This window comes from Artibeus jamaicensis, unplaced genomic scaffold (assembly GCF_021234435.1).
Source record: "Artibeus jamaicensis isolate MK-2021 breed Jamaican fruit bat unplaced genomic scaffold, CSHL_Jam_final scaffold_369, whole genome shotgun sequence".
Taxonomy (NCBI): domain Eukaryota; kingdom Metazoa; phylum Chordata; class Mammalia; order Chiroptera; family Phyllostomidae; genus Artibeus; species Artibeus jamaicensis.
This window is the reverse complement of record NW_026522042.1, coordinates 17,865,689-17,883,927: the sequence shown is the minus strand read 5'-3', so window position 1 is coordinate 17,883,927 and position 18,239 is coordinate 17,865,689. Positions and strand designations below refer to the sequence as shown.

General features: G+C 33.8%; 1 pseudogene; it reads left to right on the top strand.

The window, feature by feature from the left end:
- The first annotated feature begins 296 nt into the window (after positions 1 to 296).
- LOC119045868 (protein zyg-11 homolog A-like) lies at positions 297 to 14,606 on the top strand (annotated as a pseudogene).
- Positions 14,607 to 18,239: the final 3,633 nt, after the last annotated feature.

Below are 18,239 nucleotides of genomic sequence, written 5' to 3'. Positions count from 1 at the left end.
CCATCACCATTTGCCCCCTTCAGCCTTTTCTATTTCTCCCCACGTGCCTTTTCCATGTGGTAATAACTATACTGCTGTTTGTGTCTACGAGTTTTTATTTTCTTTGTGCTTAATCCCTTCACTTTTTCTTTACCCAATCCCCCAAATTTACTCCCCTCTGAGAGCTGTTAGTTTGTTCCCTGTATATGTGTTTGTGTCTATTTTGCTTGTTAGTTTATTTTGTTCATTAGATTCCACATGTAAGTGGAAACATGTGGTACTTTTCTTAATCTGACTGGTTTAGTTCACTTAGCACGATGCCCTCCAGGTCAATCCATGCTGTTGCAGAGGTTCAGGTATCAAACTTTGCAAATTGGTGTGCATAACCACATTCTAAACAACCTAGCCAGGGCAGGGGTGCATATATTATTTCTAATTACTGTTTCAGGTTTCCTCATACATATAAAGACCAATCTCTCTGATTAATACAGATGCAAAAATTTTAAACAAAATACTAGCAAATACAATACAACAATATATTAAAACATATATCACAATCAAGTGGGATTTACTCCAGGGACACAAGAATGATTCAACATACACAAAACAATTGGTGCAATATACCACATTAATTAAAAAAACATAGAAATCATGTGACCGTATCAATAGAGGCATAAAATGCATTTAGTCACGACATCCATTTATGACTAAAATGCTCAATAAAAATGAGTATAGAAGGAAAGTACCTCAACATAATAAAGGCCACCTATGACAAACCCTGAGCCAATATCATACTCAATGTTGAAAAACTAAAAACTTTTTATCTGAAATCAGGAAAAAGACCAGGTCACCCACTTTCACCACTGTTACTCAACACAGTTCTGAGATCCTTAGCCAGAGCAATTAGTCAAGGGAAAGAAATAAAAAGCATCAAAATTGTAAAGGAAAAATTAAGCCCTGGCTGGTGTAGCTCAGTGGATTGAGCGCGGGCCTGCGAAGCAGACAATCGCGGTTCGATTCCCAGTCAGGGCACATGCCAGGGTTGCAGGCAGGTTCCCTGCAGGCCAGTTCCCAGCAGGGGATGCACGAAAGGCAACCATACATTGATGTTTCTCTCCCTCTCTCCTTCCCTTCCCCTCTAAAGATAAATAAATAAATAAATAAATAAATAAAATTAAAAGTGTAACTTTTTGTAGATGACATGATTCTGTGCATAGAAAATTGTAAAGGTTTCACCAAAAACTATTAGAAATAACAACAAAAGCAGCAAAGTTACAGGTCACAGAATTGATGTAATGTAAAAAATTGACTGCTTTTTCATATGCTGGCAATGAAACTTCAGGAAAAAAATGAAAAAAATTATCTTGCAATCACAACTAAAAGAATAAAATATCTAGGAATATATTTAATAAAAGTGTGAAGGACTCTGATGCTGAAAACTAAAAAGTATTTTTAAAAGATATTGAAAAAAATGCCATGAGGTAGAAAGATATTCTGTGTTCATGAATTGGAAGAATCAACATAGTTAAAATGGCCATAATACCCAAATCAATATACTAATTTAATGCAATCTCCATCAGAATCTCAATGTCATTTCTTAAACAAATAGACAAAATATCATCTGATTTTTATGGAACCACAAAAGACTCTGAATAATCAAACAATCCTGAGGAAAAAAAACAGAGGTATTATACTACCTGACTTCAATTTATACTACATAGTTAAGATAATCAAAACACCAAGGCATTGGCAGAAAAAAAGATACATGGACAATTGGACCAGAAATGAAACCAAGTGTACATGGGCAGATCGTTTTGACAAGAGATCCAAAAGCACACAATGGAGAAAATAATGCCTCTTTAGCAAATGGTGATGAGAAAATTGGAAAGCCACATGCAAAAGAATGAAACTAGATTACAGTTTGTATCTATGTACAGAAATTAATTTAATATGGATCAAAGATCTAAGTATAACACCTGTAACAATAAATAACATAGAAGAAAACATAGGTATTAAATTTATGGGCCTTGGTTGTAGATTTTATGAATTTGACCACAAAGGCAAGGGAAATAAAAGCAATAAATAAATCAATAAATAAGAAAATGTCAAACTAAAAAACTTCTACACAAAAATACCACCAATGAAACAAAAAGGTAATGAACCAAATGGGAGATGATATTTGCAAACAGCTCTGATAAAGTTTAGGTTGAAGTCATACAATTCAACGCTAAATAAGCAAACAATCCAATCAAACATGGGCAGAGGCCCTGAACAAACATTTCTCCCAAGAGGTCATACAAATGGCCAACAGATATATGAAAAGATGTTCAAGTTCACTAGCTAATAAGAAAATGCAAATCCCAACTATGCAATGTCACTTCACATCTACTAAAATGTCTGTTATCAGTAAGACAAGTAATAACAAGTGTTAGAAAGGTCGAGGATAAAAAGAAACCCACATTCACTGCTGGTAGGAATGTAAACTGGTGTAGCCACTATGGAAAACCAGTTTGATTGTTGCTCAAAAATTAAAAATAGAGTTTTCATATGACAGCAGTCATTTTTCTGAGTATCCACCTGAAAAACTTGAAAATGTTTATTTACAAAGTTATGTGCACTCTGATGGTAATTGCAGCATTATTCACAATGGTCAATACAAGGAAATAACCAAAGGGTCCTTTGAAAGAGGGTGAAATAAAGATGATATGGTACATAAATGGAGACAATATGGTACATTTTGATTGGCATAGCATTGTGGTATAATTTGAAGTCAGGTAGTGTTATACCTCTGGTTTTGTTCATTTTCCTCAGGATCACTTTAACTATTCAGATGACATGGAATGCTACTCAACCATGGGAAAAGATGTAATATTTGCCATCTGCAACAACATGGGTAGTCCTTGAGAATATATTATGTTAAGCAAAATAAGTCAGTCAGGAAAAACTAAGAAACACATGACTTCACTGGTGTGGAATATAAAACTGAAACTCATAGATTCTTGCAACAGTTTGGTGGTTACCAGAGGGAAGAGGTTGGGGGGTAGTTTATGGTAAATGGGGACAAAATATGGTGACCAAAATTGATTTGACTTTGGGTGGTAAGCACACAATGCAATGTACAGGTCACATATCATAGAAATGTGTACTTGCAACTTCTATGATCCTATTGACAAATGTTACCCCAATAAATATAATAAAAATAAAATATTTAAAATTTTACTTGAATTTTAAAAATATTTTATTGAAAAATTCATTTGTATTTAGATTGGGGATATCTATCTATCATCTATCTATCTATCTATCTATCTATCTATCATCTATCTATCTATCATATCTATCATCATCTATCTTTCACCCACCTTGAATTGCAGTGTGTTGTAGAATAATATAAAATTTGGAATGGGGAAATGAGAAAGTAAAATATCTTGGAGATGGACAGCAGCATCAATTAACCTAGGGAAATATATCTATTATTGGCTGAATTGTGGGCCCCTAAAATTTATGTTGAGGCAGTATTGACAGTATTTGGAGATATGACCTTTGAGGAGGTATTCCAGGTTAAAAGAGGTTATAAGAATGGCCCTGAGTCTTATCTGACTGGTGTCTCCACACAGAGAAGAGACATGAAGATACACTAAAGAAGTTCACATATGCAAGCCAAGGAGAGAAGAAGCAGCCCTGCTGACACTTTGATCTTAGACATCCAGCATCCAGAACTGTAGGGAAACCAATTTCTGTTTTTAAAGTCACAAAGGTTCTGGGATTTTGTTTTGGCAGCCCAAGTGTACTAATACAATAACCAACCTAGCACGGAAAAATGTATGCATATTTTTCAAGAAGAAAGATTGTTTATAATTTAATGAAGAATATGTATATCAAAACATATTTTATCCTAATTATTCAGATTGTGCTATTCAGAACTTTTTCATTAAATTTTAATTAAAATGTAGCAATATAACAGGACACAGTTATCTTACATAATTTTATGGTACTTTAATCTTGAGTATGTTAAATTAAAATAATAATAATAAACACTGACATTTAGAAAAATTTTAGGAAACAATATGCTTCTATCACTTTTTTATATCTCTAAAAAAAGATGCATTTTACTACCTGTATAATCAATTAATTTTATTTTAAAAAGTAACTAGCAACTTGCCTGCTAGCAAATTGAGTAAGAGCTGAATCTCAATAGTTTAAAACTTTCAAGAAAATGGCAAAACTATTTTTGTCAGTGTTCAACTTATGGTAACAATACAAAGAAGTTCTGACAGCTACTGCATGAGTTACAGTCTACTGTAATTGTTCAAGGCTTCTTTTGTTTTGCCATTTCAAAGAATTAAATTGCATGAGAAAAAGTTGTTCTTTCCCCTACCAGTGTTTGTAGTTGCCTAAGAACAAGATGAATGAAATTGATTCCCATTTATGAACATGAAAGACAAACTACAACTTGAGTATGCCATCACATGTGCTACTGAGAGCATAGAAAATACAGAAAGAGCTTGGCCCTAGATAGCATTACCAAATTGTTGAAATAACAAATTCTGGAGCTGTCCAAACTCTAGATTTGACATCATATGAGGAAAACACAATTTTGAATGCTAACTAACTTTTGCTTATTGTTTTCTGTCACTCATACACAAATTATCCTATTCATAATAGCTTAAATTCATTCAAAATATATTTTGTAACAAGACTAGACTAAGTCTTTTATATACTTTATCCCAATCAAGTCAAAATGCTTATAAAATATAATCTATTTTAGTCTCCCTTTTATAGATAAGGGATAAGAAAAATGAAGTTAAGAAATGTGATATAGATGGAAATGTGGTGTGACCTTAAGTGGATCTGAACACGGAGCTCCACATTTAAGTTTTTCATTAATTTTATTCTTCATATTTTCTTCATTATTTGGATATTGCCACATAAGCCACCATAAGCGTGTTTGCTGTACTTTCTATCTACCGATTGTGAATGAGTACTTAATTTAGTCTGGCAACATTTTTTATAATTTATTACCTGTGAATTGATGGGCAGTGAAAAACACCTGCAATTACACTATAGGCTATTTGAAAATGAGATATGAGGAAAGATAAATAATCTATATAATGGTATAAGTTAATTAGCATTATTTTAGTTATATGAAATATGTAACATGTGCCAAGAGGTAGGAAAGATTAATACTAAATTTGATGGGTAAAAATGGTTAGGTGGTTAGGGAAAAATTTTATACTATAATAAGTGACTGTTTAAATTTTCAACAGGTAAATTAGAATTTTACTTTCTGGTCAAGATAAAATGACAAGGCGTATATATGCCCTCCCACCAGAAAAAATTAAGTGAATGAGGGAAATATATGAAACAACTGTGCTTAGCATATTAAATATTAGAATATGGAGATAGCTGTTCCTGATAAATCAGAAAGAAATTAAGCAAATTCTAGAAGTACTCCACATTCTGACTAGAAAAAAATCAAGGATGTAGAACAAGGAATGGCAGTCTGCAGAGCCCAGAAATGTCCTTCTGATAATGGGATGGGACTAGAATCCCGTGGAAGCTGAGGTAGCTAAAGTAAATAAGACAGGGTGCCAGAGAAGAGACGGATTTGCAGGGAGACTTCAGAGATCTGCAGAGGGTTAATTTGAAGACTCTTAATGTATTCCTGGGAGTGTGATCAGTACATACATTAGAGGAAACTCTCTAAGGTGGGGACAGAACCAACTAAGATAATTAGAACAGTCCCCAGAATACACAGAGAGCTATGCATAGTGCCAACAGCTAAAATGGGAGATTTTATAATTCAGGTAGCATTAACATTAATTAGAGTAGTTAAAAATGGCCTTGCCCAAGGAGTGCAGGAATTTAATTCTAGACAAAATGAAGCCTGGGCCTAATAAATTTTAAAACCAAGACTTGGCAGGAACCATTTTTCTTCCAATTATCTTAAGTCTAAGAAAAAATTCAAGAATATTTATAGACATGTAAAAACATAAATATATAATACATTTTTACAGTGTCCACATCCAACAACAATTAATGGCTATGAAAATAAACAGGAAAATAAAATTTATAGTGAGAATAAAAAACATCAATTAATGCATACTGATCAATAATAACACAGGTGACAAAATTAGTAGACAGAGATATTAAAAGAGGGTATACAACTTCATCCCATACAGTTGAGGAGCAAGAAATAAACAAATAGCTTACTAGGCATATGAAAGATATAAAAAACAAGGCATGTTTTTTTATAAAGCATTCACATGTTTTTAAATAGCATTCGGACAGGACTGAATGCTATTAAAGCAGATAAATATTAAAGAAGAAAAGTTTACAGACTTTCAATACATACTAATGTTGGAAGATATCTCTGCATTGTTTCTCAGTTCATTGTATGTCTGGAGGTAAAGGCTTGGCTGCCCTTTTTTGTGGACCATCTTTTCAAGGAAGCTTCTCTGCTGAAGAGACTGTGGCTACAGACAGTGTTTCACAATGGAAAAAAAATAGTAAATTCAAAGGGTGGGGCAAAAGTAGGTTGACAGTTGTTCATGTGGAAAAGAATAAAATAAATGATAAGACAAAATAAGTTCTACGTTTCATGCACTTGCAACTGTAACCCTACTTTTGACCCACCCTGTGTTTACTGCCCATTTCAAAAGACTGAACTTTCCTAAGCATCTGTAATCCAATTCACTGCATTTGCAGGTGCCAACTCTCCTTCTTGATGGAACCCTTACAGCATCAGGAGCTTGAGGAACTAGTGAAAAGGCTGATAGAATGGTGCTGCTATTTTAGTGAGTAATAAATGTTTGTTTGTGTCCACATCCCAGGGGTCTTATGTCTTCCACTAGACTTATTGTACTGTGTCAGGCGAAATTGTCAGCTTTCAAAGTGGATAAAACCTTATACCCTTTATAGTTCCTAACAATTGTAGTGCTAAATAAAGGAAGATAGGATGTTGTCTGTGGCCATGAGTTTTCTTTTTCTTTTTGCTCAACTCTTACACCCTTCAATTTCTGAAGAACTGTCAGCCTGCTCTTTATGTGTCAGTCTGCCTCTTTTTTATTTGTTAGTATAGTTTGCTTATTAGATTCCACATCTGAGTGAGATCATGTGGCATCTGTCTTTCTCTAACTGGCTTATTTTAGTTAGTATAATGTTCTGTGGGTTTATCTCTGCTGTCAAGGGTAAAGTTTTCTTCTTTTTATGGCCGAGGAGTATTCCATTGTATATATAGCATAGCTGTTTTATCCACACACACCTTGATGGACACTTGGGCTGCTTCCAATCTTGGTGATTGTAAGTAATGATGCAATGGACATAGGATAGGGGTGCGTATATTCTTTAAAACTGTATTTTGGGCTTCTTTCAATAAATTCCCAGAAATGAAATTGCTGGTTTTGACTGGAATGTCATTTTGAGACATGCATAGACTCAAATATGATCAGACAGCTTTAAGAAATTAAGTCGACTTTGGAAGCTAATAAAAGCCCTTTGGGAAAACAGCCTGGTACTTTGCTTACATGGTTAATGCTAGTCATTCCAGGTGAGAAACAAAGGTTGCTTCCTTAGAGATGCAAAGAAAGAAACTCAGATTATGTTGGGGACCTCAAAAACCTACAGGTATGCCGGGAGAGGTGTAATGACAAGTTCTCACCATGGCTTTTCTGGCCTACAGAGGGCTTTTAAAGTTCAACCTGAAGATTTTTTTAATGAAAAAAATTCCAGCAAGGCAAATTTAAAAGAGCCTATGTGGTTAATTATTATTCTTGCTGAACTTATACAAATAATTAGGCCAAGTTTATTGAAGCTAGACTAATTTTGTAAATAAATTTGTCTCGATTTGGCTGTCTTTGGTAAAAAAAAGTGAGGCTGATTTCAGAGAAAAAAATGTTTCAGTGGAAACTATATTACCTACTTGTGGATATTAGATTTCAAATGCTGTTCATCATGTTTTGTGTCTTTTAATTAAATTTTAAATGTTGTTCATTGTATTTTGCATTTTTAAAATCTTCTACCTATAAATTAGACTGGATCCTGTATTTTCCTAGTTTTCTTAAATATTAAGTAACAACCTTCCAAAACTAACATTTTTATTTTTCCATCCATTGACTTAAAATCATTGAGAACTAAAACTGCCCTTTCCCCAAGGCAATGCAAGCCAGAGTGAGACAACTTGATATGAACTCCAGAAAAATAGAAACAGCTCATCTCTGGATAATCTTCTTGCCTGTTGTCAAAATAGCTAGTGACATTCAAACTGCACAAGAGAAAAATCTATCAGACTCTGACTGCCTTTACTCCATTTGAAGATATTTTGGGACAGATGTCTGCAATCTTCTTTTTTGTCTGCCTTTAGAACTCAGAAACCAGGATTATAGTCTGCTCTGATGATTAACCTTTGATTTTCTTCTATTTATATAGAGATATCTTCTATTAGATACCTGATTGCTTGCACTATAGGTTTAACTTGGGGAGCTCACCAGGATCCCTACCTCCTCACGTGAGCTTCCGTGTTCCTCTGGGGCCAAGGCCAAGGATTTCTGGGGAGAGGTCCAATTAGCTGGCATGGCCATGCTGGATCTCATCCTTTATTTTTGAAGGACTGTAAGGGTCGGTGGCCATCTGCGAACTCAGGAGAGCAACTGAGGAGGAGTAGGGACATGGAGAATCCCCACAGGATCCCTAATCACAACCATCCAAATCACTTTAGAGACCTTTTGAGATTAACGTGTGGTGATGTTGAAGACACCAATGGTGAAAAAACAAAACACTATGCCTTGACCCTATAAAATGATAAGAATAAAATTAAGCTTACAAAAATGCAAACAGCATGGTCAAACATTTTTAATCAGTTGCCAGAATTATTTTATCCTACTGTAAATATCTGTACCACTAATATTGCTACACCTAATTTGTGGTCAACTATTGTCTGATCAAATGAAAAATAACTTGTGGTTTTATTTGGCACAAGCTGTAGAAAGAAATCATATTATTAGAAAGTGGATCAAGTCATTAAAGGTGTGAATTTACTTTAACTAAAAAAAAGTTAGCATAGTTTTATTCTTGGAAAGTAGTCTTTCTCCTTAACACATGTTTTCAAATTACTGAATTAGTTACAAGAGTAAATATATGGATTAAACCCTGAAACTTTAATTTATTCTAGTTATTGGGAAAATAAATAAATACAGTCTTCATAACATTTGCGTTGATATAGATTAGACACAATGTTTTATAACATATATAGTAGATATCATAAAATGTATAATTAGCAATAAAGTAATCAATAATGGCTTACAAGGTTGTTTTTATATTTTTTACTAATTTATAATTTATGACTCTGGCTTACTTTACTTGAATAAAAAGAGAAAATTTCTGAATATTGCAGTCAGACTAAAAAATTCATTTTTCATATTTCTATTTAGGATTATTTTAGTTAGCTTTTAGTAGGTTATGCAGCATAAAAATAATCTCCAAAGCTAACATCACCAAATATTTATTTTTTACACATTTTACATAAGGTTGTCTTTTGAATTATGCCATTTCTGGGCTCTTCTGAGCTGACAAAAGGAAGGCTGGATTTGATTTAACATATCTCTCTTTGTATAATACAAATTAAAGGAAAAAACACCACTCGAGACACATCATTCTTACTTGGAAGGTCAGAAAAAGAAGGGTAAGCTGAAACAGATAATGCATAGGAGTGGCCCTTTGTCACATTGACTCACAGTCCCTTGGTGAAAACAAATCACATGGGATGGGCATAATCGCAACTAGAAGGGAGTGAATAGTTTTAGAGAATATTTAAATTAACCACATGAATATTACAGATTTGTATGAATATGAGTAAACTTAAAGGGAATTTGAAAAATGTTGCCTTCTAAGGATTCCTCGAGTAAACTTGCCTGTACACTCTCTGATGAAAATACTGGTTGCATGTGTTTGGGATTTTAGTAAAATACATGAGAAGATACATGAAAGCAATAAGAATATTGGACAAGTTAAAAAGCAGCCTGATGGCAAGAAAAGTCTAGACAAAAATGACTAAGAGTGTGCATGATGAGATCAATAGTGGAGCCAATACACAGTGACTGAATGTCTAGGGTGCAGCTCCTGAGTTAAAAAGAAATGGATAGGAAACTCAGGGAACTTTTTTCATAGTTTGGAGTTCAGGATATACTTTAAGATAGAAGAATTAAGTAATGTATGACAAAATTTTAAGGCAAGCAGTTTATACTCTGCAACTAATTGATTCAAGAACCATTTATTGAGCAGTCATTATGTGTTAGAAGTTTATTAGATGTTCTGAATAAAAACAATAAAAGAACTAGATGCTTTATTTACAAAGGTATGAGTTTCATGTTCACATCATTTGAACATCTATTAGGTAGCAAAGGCAAGGGAAAATAAATTGTAATCTATAGAAAATTGATCTTTCAAATTAGTAATTTATTCTGACTTTTCTGTAGATTTTGATGGTATGAAATTGATTTTCTTTCTTAATGTGTAAATGTATCATGTAGCATATATAGCCATTAGCTATTAAATCTTTGGTCAACTTTAAACTATTTTACCTTTATAGATAGTAATTGAGGCCATCTTCATTACCATATATAATTATAAAAACACTTGAAAATGCTATTTAATCAGGGCTTTATAATAATCTACTTACACTGTCAGATAACTCACTTACACATTTAATACTATGAATTATATGAGCAAAATCCCCAAATAATAACCATTATATTCAACCCTCTTATTGTAAGAATAAAAGGAAAATTTTGGAAACTATATCTGAAACGAAAACTGTTTTGGTTTTCATTTCAGATCTCATTTTGTGTCTCATGAAAATGCAAACTAGAATACTATTTCCATAGACCGGGGTTTATAAAACTGTTACTCAAATATCACAAACTAACTATAGTTACTATTAATATCAGAAAACATTACCACATTTGTTTTAATTTACTACAGTGGTTCTCAATGGAAAGAGGTATGTTTTTTCCAAGTTCCTAAAAGACATTTAGCAATTTCTGGAAACATTTTTGGTTACCGCAACTTAAAGGTGGCAGGAAATACACTGTCGTCTGTGTCTTGAGCCCATGGATGTGGCTAAATATTCTACAATGAGCAGTGTATTTCCCCTGCAACAAAGGATTATCTGGCTTTGAATGATCATAGGGCCGAGGTTGAGAAACCTTGATAGAGTAACACCCCACATGTGACTTTTGCTATAAAATTGTTATGCCCCTGTTTGTGCTCATACCAGGCAATGATATTATTTATAACTGTCTATTATCCCAGTTTTTGTTATTTGATACAAGTCATACATTCTTCAAAAACATTGAAGATCCTGCTATTTAACTATAACGTAGTTTCCTCTCCATGATAACTCTACATGGCTAAAATACTGATTTTATATGATAAAACACACTTTATGATTAGTAAATAATGTTATTACCCAATAATATATACCCACTGTAAAATTTTTTTAAAAAATAAACTGTACCAATTACAAAGAGGCAAGAAAATTCCAGACACTGTTCTAAGGTCTTTGCATGTACATTATTTATACTATGTTATGAAAATTTTCTTATTGTCTTATTATCACTTTGAAAATGAGAAAACTGAGGCAAAGTATTCAATAAACAGTATGCCTGGATTTAGATTCAAATAATCTATCCCTAAATTAGAGAGATGCATATTGATTGAAGATAATTACAATTACTAGCTTGCCAGATCCCTACTTTTCTATCTCTGATTATGCTATTATTTTCAACCATAAGACAGTTGTACTGTTTTTTATCATAGGAACCATTTTGTGTGATTCAATGTTCTCTTTTATTCTTACAAAGTGATGTCAGATTACAGGCATATTTTTGTAATTTTTCTTTTCATATAATTTATCATAAATATTTCCTTTGCTGCCAATGTTTCTAAGTAACTATAGTGGCAATATAATAAAGTATAGGTATAAACATCATTATTGCATACTTAACTTCCAATTCCCAGCTATATAATATTTAACTTAAGTCCACATTTTAATAGGAAAATTGCAATGAGAATGTTTAAAATTAAATTTTGGGAAGATTTCCTAAATATAGTTCAGAGAATAAAATTGTTGAGATTCTTTTATTGCTTATTTTTCTTAAAAAATATGAATAATGAAACCATTTAATTGTTTTCATAGTATAGTGTGGGACTGAATGTCTTGAGAATTCTGGATACTATATCTATGTTTTTTATTTTTTATAACTTAAAAAAAACTTATATGTCACTTTTTAAATACTTTTGAATAAGATGTAGAGATAATGCAGATTTGTCTGCCAGGTGTGCAAACAAAGAATAAAGCTCACATATTTATGATGAATATTTAAACACATTGTTAAAAATTCAAAATCATAGAATATAACATTTTATTTTATTTATTTTTTATTTTTAAAGATTTTATTTATTTATCTTTAGAGGGGAAGGGAAGGAGAGAAGAAGAGAAATAACAATGATGGTTGCCTCTCATGAGTCCCCTGCTGGGAACTGGCCTGCAACCCAGGCATGTGCGCTGACTGGGAATCAAACTGCGATTGTGTGGTTCACAGGCCCGCACTCAATCCACTGAGCTACATCAGCCAGGGTTTATTTTTATTTTTTATAAGGAAGCCTGTTTCATCAACATTAACAATCTGTTCTTTTTCAAAAGATTTTATTTACTTACTTTTAGAGAGAGGCGAAGGGATGGAGAAAGAGAGAGAAAAACATCAGTGTGTGGCTGCCTCTCACGTGCCCCCAATGGGGACCTGGTCAGCAACCCAGGCAGGTGCCCTAACTAGGAATTGAACTGGTGATCCTTTGGTTAGCAGCCTTCACTCAATCCACAGAGCTACACCAGCCAGGGCAGAATATAACATTTTAAAACAGACATTTTATAATAAATTTTAACAAACTAAACATGTAATATACTATAAGCATTGATAGACTGGAATTGTTTTAAGTTCATTTAATGAAATTTCCAAACTTTTGGATCATAATAACTGGATTTACATTTTTTAAATGAATTGAAAAATTACTGTAGGCTTCTGTCTGGGTGAAAGCTGTCCCCCTCTTAGCTCTCACCCTGACACCAGACAATTTAGTTCCTGCTGTTGTACATTTCTGGTGCCTTTCAAGCTGCTCCCCCAACATCGGAGTTTGGAGGAAATGAGTCTGAGCTGTGGGAGGAGCCAGTATGATCCAGACTTTAGAAGCACAGAGCCAGTACAGAACAGGTCATGTTTTATGAAGGAAGCTCTCTCCAAGCTTGTGACAAATATGTGTCTTCTGTCCTTAACCAATTCCAGGTTCTTTTGGATGTTCTATCTGACAGGTTTCATGCTACCAAATTTATGAGGTGGCTCTATAAGCATGAAAACCCCAATATGCAAACAACAGCAGTAAACATCACCTGTATATCTAGCCTTGCAGATCTCACCTGAATAAAGTGCACAACTTAAAGAAGAGCTCCTTATGGCAGTTAAGGACCCTCTAGTGATAATGAAATAAAAGGCTACAGAGAAATTAGATTCTCCCTCTTATTTACTTTGAAAGCACTTTGGAATCTTACAGATGAGTCTCCAGCTGCCTGAAGGTTCTTTATTGAAAATCAAGGGTTGACAGCCCTTTCCCTTCTTTCCCCCATTACCCCCACTCCACAAGCCCTCTGGTTACCATCAGTTTGTTCTTTATTTCCATGTCTCTGGTTATATTTTACTTGCTTTTTTGTTTTGTTGATTAGGTTCCACTTACAGAACGTGAGAACCATACGGTATTTGGTGAGATGAGATCATAAGGTATTTGTCTTTTACTGCCTGGCTTATTTCACTTAGCATAATGATCTCCAGTTAAGGGTCCTCAAGGAACATGTATAAAGGACCCATGGACAAAGCCAAAGGGGGTAGGATTGAGAGTGGGAGGTGGGAATGGGTGGGGCAGGGGAAAGTGGTGGAGGGAAAATGGAGACAACTGTACTTGAGTAATAAAAATAAATAAGTTAAAAGAAACACACACACAAAATAAGTAAATAAACTATGACTGAAAAAAAAAAAGAAAATCTGGGGTTGACAATTTTCTTCCAACTCTTGAAGAACAATGTAACTGAAGTTACAGAACTCTCCCCTAAGCTAGTAATGAAAGATGTGGTGAAGTTTATCAGTATCTTGCTCTGTAGCAAAGAAATGGAAACCAGCTGCTTTGCTGCAGGCACCATAACCCATCTGACATCTGACAACCCAGGATAGCCCATGACCTTCAGAGGAGTGCTCTCCTTTAAGATCTGTATGTGGCCATCTTAAATTGGAGAAGTTCAAGTTGTAAGATGAGAGCACTGGTGACCCACAGATCCTTCAAGGCATTGTTCCTACTCCTTGGCAACTTCCCTCAGCTAGAGGTTCATCTCTGGGCCCTGTGAGCTATATATTATGCCTGGAGTAAAAACCCAGCAAATACTGCCAAATGCATTTTGAAGAAGGATTGCAGTTTTGTGTGACACTCAGGAGCACAGTGATGCAGCCCCTCAAGCACAACAGATTGCAACTTCCATTGTAGACAACTTCAGAATGCATTTCATAGATTATCAGAGACTGCCTTGGTGTTAAATACCCTTATTAACCTACAGAGATTCGAAGAGGCTCTTGGCTCCTTAATGGCAGGCAGGTCTTCTGCTCTGTCAGTGATTGAAAGCTAAAAGTCATTTTTGGAGTTTGTGAGTTACCTATCTTTCATTGATGATGCTTTGGAAGTCATCAAAGTTTGCATTTGTATGATGGCCATAATCCTAAATCAAGCTGGAATCATTTCGAAAACATTTCTTCAGCATTTTTGAAAAACCAGGCCTTGGACTCTGTGGGAAGATCTGTGAGCACATGTTGGAAGAGCTACGCCAGTTACTTATCATTAGCCCTGGCCAATTCCTTAACTATGTGAGTTTGTCAAAGAAGGGGGAAAGAAAGACCTACAGGGATATCTTGTTATCTATGTTAAATTTCACAATTGAAATAAATCTTCTGAGTTGTTATTCCTAGTTATGTGCAGCCACTAGAAAAGAAGCACATGAAAAATAATATGGGAAATATATGCTTATAAATGTATTGTTTGGGAGACAGAACTTCTGTTGGAGGGTAAAAAAACAGTTTTTTTAAACATATCTTTTTTAAATAAATGGATATGAAAGAACTCTCCACCTGTGGTATGGATAAAAGAGAAGTATATTTTTTGTAACTTAAAAATAGATATGTCTACAGTGGTAAAATACATATTCATATATGTTATTTTAACAAAAGCAAATTTTCACTCATATTTCTGCTCTTTTTTCTAATAACTGTTTTGTTGTGTATTTTTTTCTCTGATTACTAAAATTGCTGCTTTTTTGGTTACCTGAAGCTTTGCAAAAATTACACTATTCTTTCTCAACTCCAAACACATGAAACTCATCCTTGCATACTCTGTAATTTGATGCTATGCCCAAATGTTGATAAACCATATTTATATTTGTCCCCTGAGTTTCTCTTAATTTTCACTTTTATAATGCTTGGAGACACAGGTCGGGGAGGATGGTAATTTTTTCCTATCTGCTTTATCTCAACAGCACGATACCATCTGATGATTTTATTTGCAAATATAACTATTCAAGTCTTCAGCCAAATTTTTAATCAGGTTATTATTGCTTTTGTTATTAAGTTTTTGGACTTTCTTATTTGTTTTGGAATGAACTACTTACCTGACATATGGTTTGTACATATTTCCTCTTATTCTGAAGCTTGCCTATTTATTCTGTTGTTTGAAATTGTAAATCAATGAGAACAAGATTCCAATTATGTAAGCCAAATAAGTTTTAGAGATATGTTGTACAACAGTGTACCTATCATTAACAATAATGTATTAAACATTTTGTTAAGATGGTAGACCTCATGTTAAGTGTTGTTACTGAAATAATTTTTAAAAATGTACCTATAAGTGACCATTAATTTAAATGCCAATCTTTCCCCACCTCTAGAATTTCCATGATTCAGTGTTCTTGCAAGTACTCTTTTCCTTCTGAGGATGTAGTCTCCAGTCCATGGGACCCAAACTTTGAATTTCAATTTCAACTTGATAGTATCATCAGAGATATGAGTCCCCAATTCACAAATATTATTTAGGCTACAAGTAAGGCTTAGCTATTGTTCTAAATTCCTGGTATAGGTATATCACTAAAAAAATCACTATCTTGATTTCAGTTACATTTTATAAGAGAAGGACAGATGACACATTATAAATAATAACAACAAGTAAATCATGCAGTGATTTAGAAGATAATAAAGTCTATGAAAAATGATAGAGCATTAAATGAGGTTCTGGGAGAGCCAGAACACTGGGATGAATGACACAGTTGGCACTCACAAATTTAGACCAAATGGTAGGACAAAATTTCATAGTAATGCAATTATTTTGCAAAGACTTGAAATAAGTGAAGATATTCCCAGCATCATATGCATGAAAAGATCAGTACAACCAGACAGAGCAGCTGGTGTACAGGCCTTAAGGTGACAGTGTGCTTTGGTATAACAAAGAAAGAAGGAAAACAACATGTCTGGAGCAGTCTAACCCAGAAGGGTAAAATATAATGGGGAAGGGAGGTTGAAGCCAGATAATGCAGGACTCTAAATGACTTGAATTTGAATAGGGTCATTTGCATTTTTCTGTTGTGAATAGACTATAGCAGAGTAATAACAGTATTATAGTAAACCTGTTAAAAAGCTGTAGAAATAACTCAAGTCTGAATTGATGATGTTTTGACCCACAATGGTAATAGTGCCTCTAGCAGTGAAAAGTGATTTGATTTTGGATATGTTGTGAAGATAGAACCAGCAATATTACTTAATATATTATATATGGATTATGAGAAAAAATGAAAAGTTATGAACGACTCCCAGGCATTTGGCCTTGGTAAATGGAAGGATGGAGTTATCATTCACTGAAATAGGAATGGTTGCTAAAAGAGCCAGCTTGTATAGAAATTTATAAGTTCAGTTTTGGACGTGTTAGGTTTGGCAGATATCTATTATTCATCTGTATAGAAATGTCCAACAGGCAGATATGTGAGTATGGTGTTCAGGAAAAACAAATCTAGACTGGAGAGAGAAAGCTTGATATATAAATGATATTTTACATCAGGAGATATTTAAGATCAAGAAACTAATGGAATAAGTGTGGACAGATAAAAGGGAAATCTCCAACAGTGAAAGTTTAGGGAAAATAAGATACGAAAACAAAATTAAATATATTTTTAACCTGAATAAAGATGGAAGAAAAGGTAATATAAGACAGGGATAAGAGTTTATGGACTCAACTGATAGCAATTTCATTAATGTGGAAAATAGATGCAGTTGTGTTATGAGAGCCAAGTAGTTGAAAACATAATAATTTTTTATCAGAGAGTAAGATACATAAATTTGAGACATTAACATAAGCCTTCTATTGTAATTTTCAAGGTGTAGAAAATATCTTAATAAGTTCAGATAACAATTTCAAAAAATTATATGGAATCATAAACAACACAGGATAGCCTCATCAATTTGGAGAAAGGAGAACAAAGTAGGAGGGATCACAATAACTGATATTAAACAATATTACAAGGCCACTTTAATCAAAACAGTCTGGTACTGGCATAAGAACAGACACATAGATCAATGGAACAGAATGGAGAGTCCAGAAATAAACCTATGTTCCTGTGGTAAATTAATATTTAACCAAAGAGACAGAAGCATAAAATGAAGTAAAAATAGCATCTTCAACAAATGATATTGGGAGAGCTGAACAGTTAAACACACACACACACACACACACACAAACCCTCAACCACCAACTTATACCATACACAAAAATAAATTCAAGATGGATAACAGACTTAAATATAAGTTGTGACACCATGAAAGTACTAGAGGAGAGCATAGGCAGGAAAATTTTAAATATTCCAAGCAGCAATATTTTCAATGATATGTCCCACAGAGCAAATAACACAAAAGAAAGAATAAACAAAAAGGACTTAGAAAACTTTATCAAATAAAAAGAAGCTTCTGCATGGCTAAGGAAAATATCAGCAAAATGAAACCTGAACAAACCATATGGGAGATACATATCTTCCAATGATACTTCAGATAAGACTTTGAACTCCAAAATATATTTAAAAACTCACACTACTCCATATCATGAAGACAGAAAATCCAATTAAAAATTGGGTAAGGGGCCTT